Genomic DNA, 13,803 nt, shown 5'->3' on the forward strand with positions numbered 1-13,803 from the left:
ATCCTTACAAATAAAATACATGGTCCTGACAATTCCTGATGGAAGCAAAACATATAAATTTCTCATCGGAGCTTACTAAACAAAAGTGAACTGCTATAATACATTGAGAAACTGTCTACTTGTTCTATTGTATGGACTGAATTTAAATGGTGTTTTTAGTTCAGCCGTTTTGCTTTTGCTGAAACATAGTTTCAAAATTTCCTTTAAAAAGCTGACCTCACCGTGGAATGATATAGCTGAAGAGCATGTACTGCCAACAAAGGTATCAACAAAATTCATTGATGTGATCAAAGATGAGCAAATATCAGCAAAATCAGTGGGCTTTGAAAAAAGAAAACTATATGGCTGTTTCTAAATCTATTATAGAGAACAATGGCTGAAGTAAGCAGTATCCAAAGAGTCAAAATCTCAGATTCGTAAGGTTGAAAAGACACCGAAACCTCAGTGATAAGAAAAAGAATTAAAAAGGGATTAAAATAATATCAAAGCCATTCAAAGCCAGCCTGCAGGCAGACCCTAATCCATATGTGGCAAAGCAGAATGCAGTAGTCGAACTCCAGACTGGTGGAGGTAAAAAGGAAGACAGTGCAGTGCTTCAAAAGATGATGACTTGCCTGTAACTTATGCCAACAAACTAGAACTTTGTGGAGGTTCTGTAACAGAAATTCAATATCCAAATGACAAAGCAGTTACTATTGCAGGAAAAAAAGTCTTAAGCAAAATTAATGTTGACAAGCAATATGAATTCAAAATATTTGAACTCGCTAGAAAAAGGAGCATCAGAAAAGTAATGATTGATCATTAAAGTGACCTTATTGAGATTCTACCTAACACTAGATTGGATTCTGCGATTGGACAACAGTTGCTGAATAATCTTGAGTGTACAAAGAATTTGGGTTCAAATAATTTTCATTCTTGGTCAGTGTGATTTTTACTCATTTTTAAAAATTATTTTATTCATTTGTGGACTTGGGTGTCGCTGGTTGGCCAGCGTTGATAGTCCAACCGTATTTGCCCTTGAGAAGGTGGTGAGCTGCCTTCTTGAATTAGATTAGATTAGATTACTTACAGTGTGGAAACAGGCCCTTCGGCCCAACAAGTCCACACCGACCCGCCGAAGCGCAACCCACCCATACCCCTACATATACCCCTTACCTAACACCACAGGCAATTTAGCATGGCCAATTCACCTGACCCGCACATCTTTGGACTGTGGGAGGAAACCGGAGCACCCGGAGGAAACCCACGCAGACACGGGGAGAACGTGCAAACTCCACACAGTCAGTCGCCCGAGGCGGGAATTGAACCCAGGACCCTGGCGCTGTGAGGCAGCAGTGCTAACCACTGTGCCACCGTGCCACCCAAAATTGCTGCAATCTATTTGCTGTGGGTTGACCCACAATACCAGTAGGGAGAGAACTCCAGAATTTTGACCCGACTGTGAAAGAATGGCGATATATGTCAAAGTCAGGATGGTGACCGGCTTGGAGGGAAACTTGCAGGTGGTGGTGTTCCCAAGTACCTCCTGCCCTTGTCCTTCTAGATGGAAGTGGTCGTGAGTTTGGAAACTGCTGTCTAATCATCTTCAGTGAATTTCTGCAGTGCATCTTGTAGATGGTACACACTGCTATTACTGAGGACCCGTGGTGTTGGGATTGAATGTTTGTAGATGTGGTGCCAATCAAGTGAGTTGCTTTGTCCTGGATGGTGCCAAGCTTCTTCAGTGTTGTTGGAGCTGCACCCATCCAGGCAACTGGGGAGTATTTTATCACAATCCTGACTTGTGCCTTATCGATGGTGAATTGACTTTTGGGTGTTAAGAGATGAGTTACTTGCCATAGTATCCCTAGTCTCTGACCTGCTCTTATTGCCACTGTGTTTATGTGGTGAGTACAGTTGAATTTCTGGTCAATGGTAACCCAAGGATGTAGACAGTGGGGGATTCAGTGACGGTAAGACCATTCAATGTCAAGGGGTGGCAGTTACAGTGTCTCTTATTGGTGATGCTCATTGTTGTATTTGTGTGGCACAAATGTTACTTGCCACTTGTCAGCCCAAATCTGCATATTGTCCAGATCTTGTTGCATTTGAGCACGGACTGCTTCAGTATCTGTGAATGGTGCTGAACACGATGCAATCATCAGCGAACTTCCCCACTTCTGACCTTGTGACAAAGGGAAGGTCATTGGTGAAGCAGCAGAAGATTGTTGCGTTACAGATGTGACCCTGAGGGACTCCTACAGAGAGATCCTAGAGCTGAGATGAGTGACCCTCCATAACCACAACCATCTTCTTTTGTGCCAGGTATGACTCCAACCAGTGGAGTGTTTGCCCCAGATACTCATCGATTCCAGTTTTTCTAGGGCTCCTTGATTCCACACTCAGTCAAATGTGGCCTTGATGTCAAGGGCTGTCACTCTCACCTCACCTCTGGAATTCAGCTCTTTTGTCCATGTTGGAACCAAGGCTGTAATGAGATCAGAAGTTGACTGACCCTGGTGAAACCCAAACTGGATGTCACTGAGCAGGGTTGCTGCTTGATAGAACTGTTGATGACCCCTTCCATCAGTTTACTAATGATGGACAGTAGACCCATTGGGCGATAATTGGTTGGGTTGGATTTGTCCCTGCTTTTATGTACAGGACAAATCTGGGCAACTTTCCACATTGTCGGGTAGATGCCAGTTTTGTAACTGTACTGGATAAGCTTGGCTAGGGGAGCGGCAAGGTCTGGAACACATATCTTCAGTACTATTGCTGGAATATTACCAGAGCTCATTGCCTTACAGTATCCAGTGCCTCCAGGCGTTTCTTGATATCACATGAAGTGAATCGAATTGGCTGGAGATTGGTTTCTGTGATGCTGGGGACAACTGGAGGAGCCCTAGATGGATCATCCACTCAGCACTTCTTACTGAAAATTGATGCAAATGCATCAGTCTTATCTTCTGCACTGATGTGCTGGGCTCCTCCATCATTAATGATGGGGATATTTGTGGAGTTGCCTCCTCCATTGAGTTGTTTAATTGTCCACCACCATTTATGACTGGATGCAGAAGGACTGCAGAGCATAGATCTGATCCGATTGTTGCGGGATTGCTTAGCTCTGTCTATCACTTGCTGTTCGGCATGCCAAAGTCTTGTTGAGTAGCTTCACCACATTGACACCTCTTTTCAGGTATGCCTGATGCTACTCCTGGCATGCCCTCCTGCACTCTCCATTGAACCAGGATTGATGCCCAGGCTAGATAGTCATCGTTGAGTGTGGGACATATGCCAGGCCATGAGTTTGCAGATTGTACTGGAATACATTTCTGCTGCTGTTGATGGCCCACAGCCCCTCAGGGATTCGATGTCAAGAACTCCCAGGGCAACTCTCTCCAGACTATTTACTACTGTGCCTGCACCTCCACTGAGTGTGACCTGCCAGGTATGGTAATGGTTGTGTCTGGTGTGTTATCTGTAGGGCATAATTTGGTAAGAATGACAACATCAGACTGTTGCTTGACCCATCTTTGAGACAGCTCTCCCAGTTTCGATACTCGGCCTCAGAAGTTGGTAAGAAGGACTTTGCATGGTCGACACTGCTATTTGTGTTTTTGCCGTTGTCTTTTCCGGTTCTAAGGTCAATGCCAGGTGGTCCGTTCGGGTTCATCATTAGAAAGCCATAACTGAGTGGCTTGCTAGGCCATTTCAGAGGGCAGTTGAGAGTCAACAAGAGTGCTTTGGCTCTGTAGGCCAGACCAAGTAAAGATGGCAGATTTCCCTCCCTAAAGGGCATCAGTGAATCAGATGGGTTTTTCCAAGAATTGACAATGGTTTCATGGTCATCAGTCAATTCTTAGAGTCACAGAGATGCACAGCACGGAAACAGACCCTTCGGTCCAACCCGTCCATGTTGACCAGATATCCCAACCCAATCTAGTCCCACCTGCCAGCAACGGGCCCATATCCCTCCAAATCCTTCCTCTTCATATACCCATTCAGATGCCTTTTAAATGTTGCAATTATAGTAGCCTCTACCACATCCTCTGGCAGCTCATTCCATACTCATACCACCGTCTGCATGAAAAAGTTGCCCCTTAGATCTCTTTTATATCCTTCTCCTCTCAGCCTAAACCTATGCCCTCTAGTTCTGGACTCCCCGACCCCAGGGAAAAAAGACTTTGTCTACTTATCCTATCCATGCCCTTCTATAAGGTCACCCCTCAGCTTATGACGCTCCAGGGACAACAGCCCCAGCTGTTCAACCTCTCCCTGTAGCTCAAATCTTCCAAACCTGGCAACATCCTTGTAAATCTTTTCTGAACTCTTTCAAATTTCACAATCTCTTTCTGATAGGAAGGAGACCAGAATTGCATGCAATATTCCAACAGTGACTGAAGCAATCTCCTGTACAGCTGCAACATGATCTCCCAATTCCTGTACTCAATACTCTGACCAATAAAGGAAAGCATACCAAATGCTATCTTCACTATCCTATCTATCCGAGACTCGACTTTCAAATAGCTATGAACTTGAACTCCAAGGTCTCTTTGTTCAGCAACATTCCCTAGGACCTTACCATTAAGTGTGCAAGTCCTGCTAAGATTTGTTTTCCCAAAATGCAACACCTCACATTTATCTAAATTAAACTCCATCTGCCATTCCTGTGCCCATTGGGGTTTTGATCAGATGGGGCAATGTATTCTGACGTAACCTTCTTCATAGTCCATTACACTTCCAATTTTGGTGTCATCTGCAAACTTACTAACTGTACCTCTATGCTCACATCCAAATCATTTATATAAATGACGAAAAGTAGTAGACCCAGCACCAATCCTTGTGGCACTCCACTGGTCACAGGCCTCCAGTCTGAAAAACAACCCTTCACCACCACGCTCGTCTTCTATCTTTGAGCCAGTTCTGTATCCAAATGGCTAGTTCTCCCTGTATTCCACGAGATCTAACCCCGCTAACCAGCCTCCCATGGGGAACCTTGTCAAATGCCTTAATGAAGTCTATATAGATCACGTCCACTGCTCTATCCTCGTCAATCTTTGTTACTTCTTCAAAAAACTCAAATCAAGTTTGTGAAACATGATTTCTCATGCACAAAGCAGTGTTGACTATCCCTAATCAGTCTTTGCCTTTCCAAATATATGCACATCCCATCCCTCAGGATTCCCTCCAACTTGCCACCACCAACATCAGGCTTACTGAGCTATAGTTGCCTGGCTTGTCCCTACCACCTTTTGTAAACAGTGGCACACATTAGCAAACCTCCAGTCTTCCGGCACCTCACCTGTGACAACCGATGACACAAATAACTCAGGAAGAGGGGCAGAAATCACTTCCCAACTTCCCACAGAATTCTAGGGTCCACCTGATCCGATCCTGGGAATTTATCCACTTTTATGTATTTCAAGACATCCAACACATCCTCCTCTGTATTATGGACATTTTCCCAAATGTCACCATCTATTTCTCCACATTCGATATCTTCCATTTCCTCTTCCACAGTAAATACTGATGCAAAGTACTTGTTTAGTATCTCACCCTTTTCCTGTGGCTCCATACAAAGGCAGCCTTGCTGATCTTTGAGGCACCCTATTCTCTCCTTATTTACCCTTTTGTCCTTAATTTATTTCTAATAGCCCTTTGGATTCTCCTTAATTCTATTTGCCAAGGCTATTTCATTTCCCCTTTTTGCCCTCCTAATTTCCCTCTTAAGTATATTCCAACTGTCTTTATATTCTTCTAAGGATTCACCCGATCTATCCTGTCTGTACCTGACATATGCTTCCTTCTTTTTCTGAACCAAACCCTCAATTTCTTCAGTCATCCAGCATTCCCTCTACCTACCAACCTTTCCTTTCACCCGAACAGGAGTATACTTTCTCTGGACTCTCATTATCTCATTTCTGAAGGCTTCCCATTTTCCAGCCGCCCCTTTACCTGCGAACATCTGCTCCCAATCAGCTTTTGAAAGTTGTTGGCTAATACAGTCAAAATTGGCCTTTCTCCAATTTAGAACTTCAACTTTTAGATCTGGTCTATTCTTTTCCATCACTATTTTAAGTCTCATAGAATTATGGTCACTGGCCCCAAAGTGCTCCCTCCCAAAGAGTAGGTCAGGTTTCCCACCTTCTCTAGTAGGTACATCCACATACTGAATCAGAAAATTTTCTTGTGCACACTTAAATTCCTCTCCATCTAAACCCTTAATAATATGGCAGTCCCAGTTTATGTTTGGAAAGTTAAAATCTCCTACATAACACCCTACCATTCTTAGAGGTATCCGAGATCTCCTCACAGATTTGTTTGTCAATTTCCCTCTGACTATTAGGGGGTCTGTAATACAATCCCAATAAGGTGATCATCCCTTTCTTATTTCTTTCTTTTACTGAATTCAAATTCCAACATCAGCTGTGGCAGGATTCGAACCCAGGTCCCCAGAACATTATTCTGGTTTTCTGGATTAATAGTCAAGAGATAGTACCACTGCTTCCATCAGTGATAGACAGTAGATTCTATCTTTGTCGACAGGAAGATCAAGCAAACTCGTATTTCAACTCACCAGAATAGATAACAGTATTCCTTGGTTCATTTCTCAGAGTAAAGCCTTCATCAGAGTCAACCTTGCCTGTTTAAAAGTTAAACAAAACTTGGATGTAGAATTTCAGTTATGATTAACCTAAGCATTCTCCATAGCAAGACTTCAATTAATCAGAGTCCACTTGCCAGGCAATTAGCACTCTCTTGTATCATTTCAGTCTTGTCTTGCCTTTTACATTGGGAATTTTTACAAAATGATGTAAATATTACAAATTGCCTGATGAGTGCAAGATGAAAAGTTTCTGAAGTCGTACTTTTTTTCAGCCATTTTGAGCAAGAGGAGGAAACGGTGCAGTGGAATTGTTATTGGACAAGTAATATCAAGATGCAGGTTATACTCTGGGGATCCAGGTTCAAATCCCACCACAGCAGATGGTGGAAATTGAATTTCGAAAAATCTGGAATGAAGAGGCGAATGATTACCCTGGACATGATCAATTACATCTGCCCCACACCTGTCCTTTAGGGAGGAATCCTTATCTGGCCTGGCACATCCATGACCTAAGACCTACAACCATATGGCTGACCTTGAAATGCCCTTTGTAATGGCCAAACTCACCACTCAATTGTTATCAAACTGCTAAAAAGTCATTTGAAAAATGAAAGAAACCAGACAGACCATCTCAAACCAAACAAGGCACTGGGATGGCCATCACAAAGTCAGCACATTCGATCCTGCAAAGTCCTCCTTACTAACATCTGACAGTTCGTGCCAAAACTGGCAGACCTATCCCAAATTCAGAGAAAATAAGGATTGCAGATGCCGGAGAGTCAGAGTCGAAAAGTGAGATGCTGTCCTTTTCCAATGACACGCTTTTCGACTGTGTCCTCAGATTAGTCAAATAACAACCTGGCATAGTCACAATTTACAAGTCATGTTCCAGAAAACACAATCTCCATTTGAGCATAAGTAGCAGCACAGTGGTATAGAATCCTTGTCCTTAACATCGACTCCAAATTGCATATGGTCTCATGGCATCAAGTCAAACTTGGACAAGGAAACCTCTTGATTACAACAAACAGCCCTGCAGTTGATGAATCAGCACCATTTGGAAAAAACTCTGGGCATGGAATTGACTGTTACTGGGGGGTCTTCAATGTCTATTACGAAGAATGACTCAGCAGCACCTCTGCTGACCAAGCTGGTCAAGTCCCAAAAGACTAGCACCTGCTGGACTGGGCATGTGACAGATGGTCAAAGGAACCGACAAGAGGGAAAAACCATACCCAACTTCATCCTCACCAATGTGCCTACTGCAGATGCATCTGTCCATGACAGTGTAAGTATGACAACTGCACAGTTCTTCTGAAGTACCATCTTCACATTAGGTTTTCCCTACATTGTGTTGTCTGACTCAACCATCATGCTAAATAAATTTCAAATACTTAGAACAATTCAAACTGAGCATTCTTGAGGTGCTGAGTGCCATCTGCAGCAGCTGATATGCACTTGAACTTTGTGGCTTGGAAACCTCCCCTCTCAACTGTTCTGCCATTACCATCAAACCAGGGGATCATCCCTGATCCAACGGCAATTGCAGCAGTACTTGTCAGCAGCAGCATGAGACACCCCGAAAAATAAGGTGTCAACCTTGTGGGGCTCCAAGACAGGACTACAGGCAGTCCTTGATTTGGCAAATAAACGTTTGTACTTCTGAACACCATCCCATACAGGGGTGTATCAATCTTAAAAGATTCGAAATGTGAACTTGTCTTCGCACGTACGAATCGCTGTTTATACTGTCCTGTGTTGTGTTTTGTGTACAAAATGTAAACAGATGCAAGAATGAAATGCTTCCATAACCTAGGGACTGTCTGCACTTGTAAACCAACAGATTAAATCAGCATGCAGTCATAAATGGTTCTTGGGACAAGCAAGTAACTCATCGGAGGAGGCGACTCCACAAATACTTCCATCTTTAATGGTAAAGAAGCCCCACATATTAGTATGAAGGAAAAAACTAAAGTATTTTGAACAAATTTCAGTGAGACATACAGAGTGGAGATCCATCTTGGCTTCTCTGGAGGTCTCCTATCATACATGCTAGTTCTCAACCAATGCAATACCCTTCACACAATCACAAGAAACTGCTGACAGCAACTGGATACTGCAAAGGCTGAGCCCCGAGAACAGTGCTCCAGAATTTGTGGGACTTCTAGTCAAGCTGTTTCAGTACAGCTACAACACTGGCATTGTCTTGACAGCGTGACAAGTATGCTCTGTGCACAAGATGAAAAATTCAATGTGATCAATTATGTTCCATCAGTCTACACCTGAGCATCAGTAAAGTGATGGAAGGGGTCATAAAGAGTCTTATCAAACACTTATTCATAATAACCTGATCACTAATGCTCAGTTTGGGTACCACCAAGGCCACTGAACACATGGACAGAAGAATCAAACTCCAGGTAGGGGGTAACAGTCACCGCCATGAGCAAGGTTAAAAATCACACAACATAGTCCAACAGGTTTATTTGGAAGCACTGGCTTTCGGAGAGCTGCTCCTTCATCAGGTGTTTGCCAAATAAACCTGTTGCATTATAACCTGGTGTTGTGTGAGTTTATCTTTGTCCAACCCAGTCTAACACCAGCATCTCCAAATCAAGAACAACAAGACCATTGTTGGCCAAATGTGGCCTCAAGGAGCCCAAGCAAAACTAGAGTAAATGGGATTCAAGTAGAAAACTCTCCTCTGGTTGGAATCATAAAGAGCACAAAGGAAGATTGTTGCAGTTGTTGTTGAGTCATCCCAGCAGTGATTCCTCAGGGGTAGCGTCCTAGGCAAACATCTTTAGCTGCTCCCCTCCATTATATGGACACAGTAATCAGTCCTAATGACTGCACAGCATGGAGTACCATTTGCATCTCCTCCGATACTGAAGTTGTCCATGTCCAACTGCAGCAAGACCTTGACAATATCAGGCTTGGCCTCACAAGTGCTAAGTAATGTTGCACCACTGAAGTGCCAGACAATGACCATCTCCTCCAAGAGATTATATGACCATTGCCGCATGACATTCAAAGGCATTGCTGTTGCTGAAAGCCCCATTTGAACATCTTGAGGGTTGCCATTAACCAGAAACTCAACTTGACGAGCCAAGTAAATACAATGTTTCCAAGAACAGATCAGAGGCTAGGAATCTTGCAGTAAGTAACTCACTTTGACTCCGCAAAGCCTATCCACCACATACAAGACACATGGAATACTTGCCATGTGCGTAGACAGGTGCAGCTCAAACAACACAAGAAACTTGATACCAGGAAAGAGTAACCCACATGATTGACACCATAATTCATCAGCATTCATCTTTCCACAAACAATGCACAGTAGCATTAGCACATACCACCTACAGTGCAGTAATTCACCCAGGCTCCTTCAAACGCAATAATATTAGCTGTTCAAAGACAACAAAACCAGAGCTATGTATAACAAGCTCAATTACAAGAACAGTCCATAATACAGTATGGATGCAAAAGCCTGAAGTAAATTGTTTCATTTTTGGTTAGCTGTTCTTGACAGTGCTGGTCATTTGCAACATCATTGCAAATGGTTTCACTTTGCTTGGGGAAAAAAAATTTCTGCAAAATCAATTCTTAACTTTGTTCGTGTATAACATTCAGTTTTTAATAACGTGCAATTATCAAGTTTTGTTATTTGATTAGATTAGATTCCCCAGAGTGTGGTGGAAACAGGCTCTTCGTCCCAACAAGTCCACACTGACGCTCCGAAGACTAATCCACTCAAATCCATCTCCCTCTGCCTAACACACTTAACACTATGGACAATTTAGTATGGCCAATTCACCAGACCTGCAATCTTTGGAGTATGGGAGGAAACCCACGCAGACACAGGGAGAATGTGCAAACTCCACACAGTCGCCTGAGGCTGGAATCGAATGGCTCTTTCGGCATTGACGTAAGCAATACCACAGATCAATCAGTATTAGAGATTACTACATTTGGGTCACTTCCTTAAAACCTATAAGGAGAAACTGTCGAAAATAGTCAGTTATTTTTATTGCAGATGCAATAGATTAGATTTCTTAACAAAATTTATTTTTAAAAACAGTCACAAGAAATCTTACACAATAGTTCCCAGAGGTAACATGACTACCCTGTAGTTTCAGCTGACATCAGAACCAGACTCTAATCATCTCAAGAAATCACACGTGATCTTTTGAAATCCAATGACCAATTCCAAAGGTGAACATAAATTCCTGAACAAATGATTTCCGTGGAAGGGCGAAAGCTCTTCCTGTCTCTCCCAAGATAATGGTTGAGACAATCAAATGTTAATTAATTTGACAAAAAGACATGGGTGGATCAATGACCCAGGCGTAGCCTAACTGAGTAACTAAATATGGAAGTCTAATTCATCAGTCTATTCCTAACTGCCATTTTAAGTTTACAATACAGAATGATACTAACAATGCAGATTCAATTTCCACACAGGCTGAGGGCACAATGAAGGTCCCATCTTCTTAACCTTGCCCCTCCACTGACGCTTGGGTGATCCTGAGGTTAAATTACCATCTGTTATCTCTATTTCATGAATGTAGCCGCATGGTCCTCTGGGACTAAGGAGATTTTACTTTTACACACTTACTAATTTGTCCAAAGCATAATGCTGCACAACTGGTAGTTTTTAAATTGGTACAGTTGAAACAAAAAAAAGAGGGCTACAAACTAGCTCACACTCAGCCCCCTCCTTCCTTACCACAGACATGCAAATCCCTTTACATGCCCATTCCTTTACCAGGATGGTCTCAGGGCTGTCCGTTTCTCCCTGGAGCAAACGGCGTGAATCGCCCCCACTCATCACCACCCTCCTCCACTTGACCAAGCATATCCTCGCTCTCAACAACTTCTCTTTTCATTCTTCTCATTTTCTTCAGATCAGAGGGATGGCCATGGGTGCCCGCATGAGCCCCAGTTATGTCTGTCTCTTCGTGGGGTATGTGGAACATACCTTGTCCCAGTCATATTCCGGCCCCCACCCACAACATTTTCTCCAGTATATCGACAATATCGTCGGTGCTGCTTCACTCTCATCCAGAATTGAGACAATTCATTCATTTTCCTTCCAATTTTCACCCCACCCTCACTTTCACCTGGTCTATCTGACTCCTCCCTGCCCTTCCTTGACATCTGTTTGCATTTCTGCGGATAGACTGGCCACTAATATTCACTATAAACCCACCAAATCCCACAGCCACTAGGGTGAGATATCCTCACACCCTGCTTCCTGTAAAGGCTCCATTCCATTCTCCCAGTTCTTTTGTCTTTGTCGTATATGTTTCGATGAAGCCAATTTCAAGAATCCTCCAAATGTCCATATTCTTCCTCAACCAAGGATACTGATGCACCATTGTCAATAGGGCCCTCAAACATGTCTGACCCATCTGCTGCACTTCCATCCTCACCTCTTCTTTTCCCTCCCAAAACAGCAATAGGGTTCCCCTGGTCCTTACCTACCATCTCACCGGCATCCATATCCAGACGATCATCAGCTGCCATTTCCTCCACTTCCAGTGAGATGTGACCATCCTTCCCTCTCTGGTCCACCTTCAGTAGGGACTGTTCCCTCCAGGACACCTTGGTCCTTGGACTGTTCCTTGGTTCCCAACACCCCTCCCACAATCCCATGGAATCTTCCCCTGCAACTGCTGAAGATGTAACAACTGCCCATTTACCTTCTCCCTCCTCACTACCCAAGAGGCCAAACACACTTTCCAGGTGAAGTACCACTTGACCTGCACTTCTCACAATCTAGTCTACTGCATTCACTGCACACAATGGGGTCTACTCTACAATAGGGAAACAAAACATAGACTGGTGTGACCACTTCACAGAACATCTACAATCTGCTTGCAAATAAGACTGAGCTTCCAGTTGCCTGCTACTTTAACACACCACCTGTTCCCTGGCCAACATCTGTGTTTCAAAATTGCTGCAGTGCTCCAGCGAAGCACAGTGCAAAACTGGAAAAACAACATTTCATTTTCCCTTGAGGATCCTGCAGCATTCTGGACTCAATATCAAGTTCAATAATTTTTGGGCCTGAACTCCCTCACGTCCTATCCTCCCCCCCACCCCACACACCAGACCTTTTTATTTCATCGTCTGCCATTACACACTATTCATTGTTAGCCACTAACACTCTCCATTAACAGCTATTCACTCTCCAAGCCAGATCATTATCTATTCCTTTGTCTGGCCAACTGTCTTGTCTTTTTGGGCTCAAATCCTACCTATTGTTTACTCCTTATTCCCCTCCCGCCACTCTACCTTTCACATATAAACTGACATTTTCCTTGCGACCAAGGCCGGGTCACTTGATGTGTTAAATGATTTGTCTTCACAGATGCTGCCAGACCTGTTGAACTTTTCCTGAAAGTTCTGTTTTTGTTTCTGAGGTCATGCCTATTATGGTTGTGACACTTGATTAAAATTCAGTTTAGTCTTTCTTTTGTATCACTCTATCATTTTCCTCTTTCCTCCACTATTCAATTTCTGTCTTGTGCTTTAAAACCTATTTTAAAAATGCTAAAATTAATACATTTGTGCTAGCAGCTTTTCGACTGTGCAAAACAAACAGAAATTAAAAAATGGTAATGAGTGAAGACAAAATTTATAAAAATTTTACTTCATCAAAAATTTGAAATTCAAAGGAAAAAACAGTATCATAAAGAAATTAATATTTTACCTTCAACTTATGTTACTTTCTAATCTTTTTACCACCATGTTTCTCTTGATATCCTACTGATACACTGATTCCCAACTGGGATGCCAGATACCTCCGGTAGCTTGTTCAAGTAGTCACACTGTAGGTGGGCCCAGACACAAAGGAAAGTTAAACTGATCAAAGAGTAAGAGAACAGCTTTACCTCAGAATTCAAACATGTACTCTCTTGCAAATTCTCAGGAGGCATTTTGAGTCAGGACCAAGACAGGAAAGCTGTCTAATTCTGCCATCTTTAACCTGCAGCACTGTAACACACCCACTGCTATCTTCCAGGCACAATAATCTAACAAATAAATTCAGTTTTCTAAGATCCTCTGGTCCAAGAATCATATTTACTGATGGAATGCTATAGAAAAGCTACAGGTTGTTCTGTTATAAATGCATATTTCATAAACAAGAATTGGCCATAACAAGTTCGACAAAGTGTGGACAGTATTTGGATAACACAAACTTTCCACGA

The 13,803-nt window shown here is 42.9% G+C and overlaps 1 protein-coding gene across 2 annotated transcripts in view; it reads right to left on the bottom strand.

The window, feature by feature from the left end:
* The window catches only part of tiam1a (TIAM Rac1 associated GEF 1a), a 301,399-nt gene that overhangs the window by 226,271 nt on the left and 61,325 nt on the right, over positions 1-13,803 (bottom strand). The window contains exon 1 of one of the 2 annotated variants that reach the window (XM_060833502.1): positions 6,560-6,619. The exons of the other annotated variant lie outside the window; for it this stretch is intronic. The gene's annotated coding sequence lies outside the window, so the exon portion shown is untranslated. Of the gene's footprint in view, positions 1-6,559; positions 6,620-13,803 lie in introns of those variants that run through there. 2 annotated transcript variants of the gene reach the window in all.

Source organism: Hemiscyllium ocellatum, chromosome 12, assembly GCF_020745735.1.
Source record: "Hemiscyllium ocellatum isolate sHemOce1 chromosome 12, sHemOce1.pat.X.cur, whole genome shotgun sequence".
Taxonomy (NCBI): Eukaryota; Metazoa; Chordata; class Chondrichthyes; order Orectolobiformes; family Hemiscylliidae; genus Hemiscyllium; species Hemiscyllium ocellatum.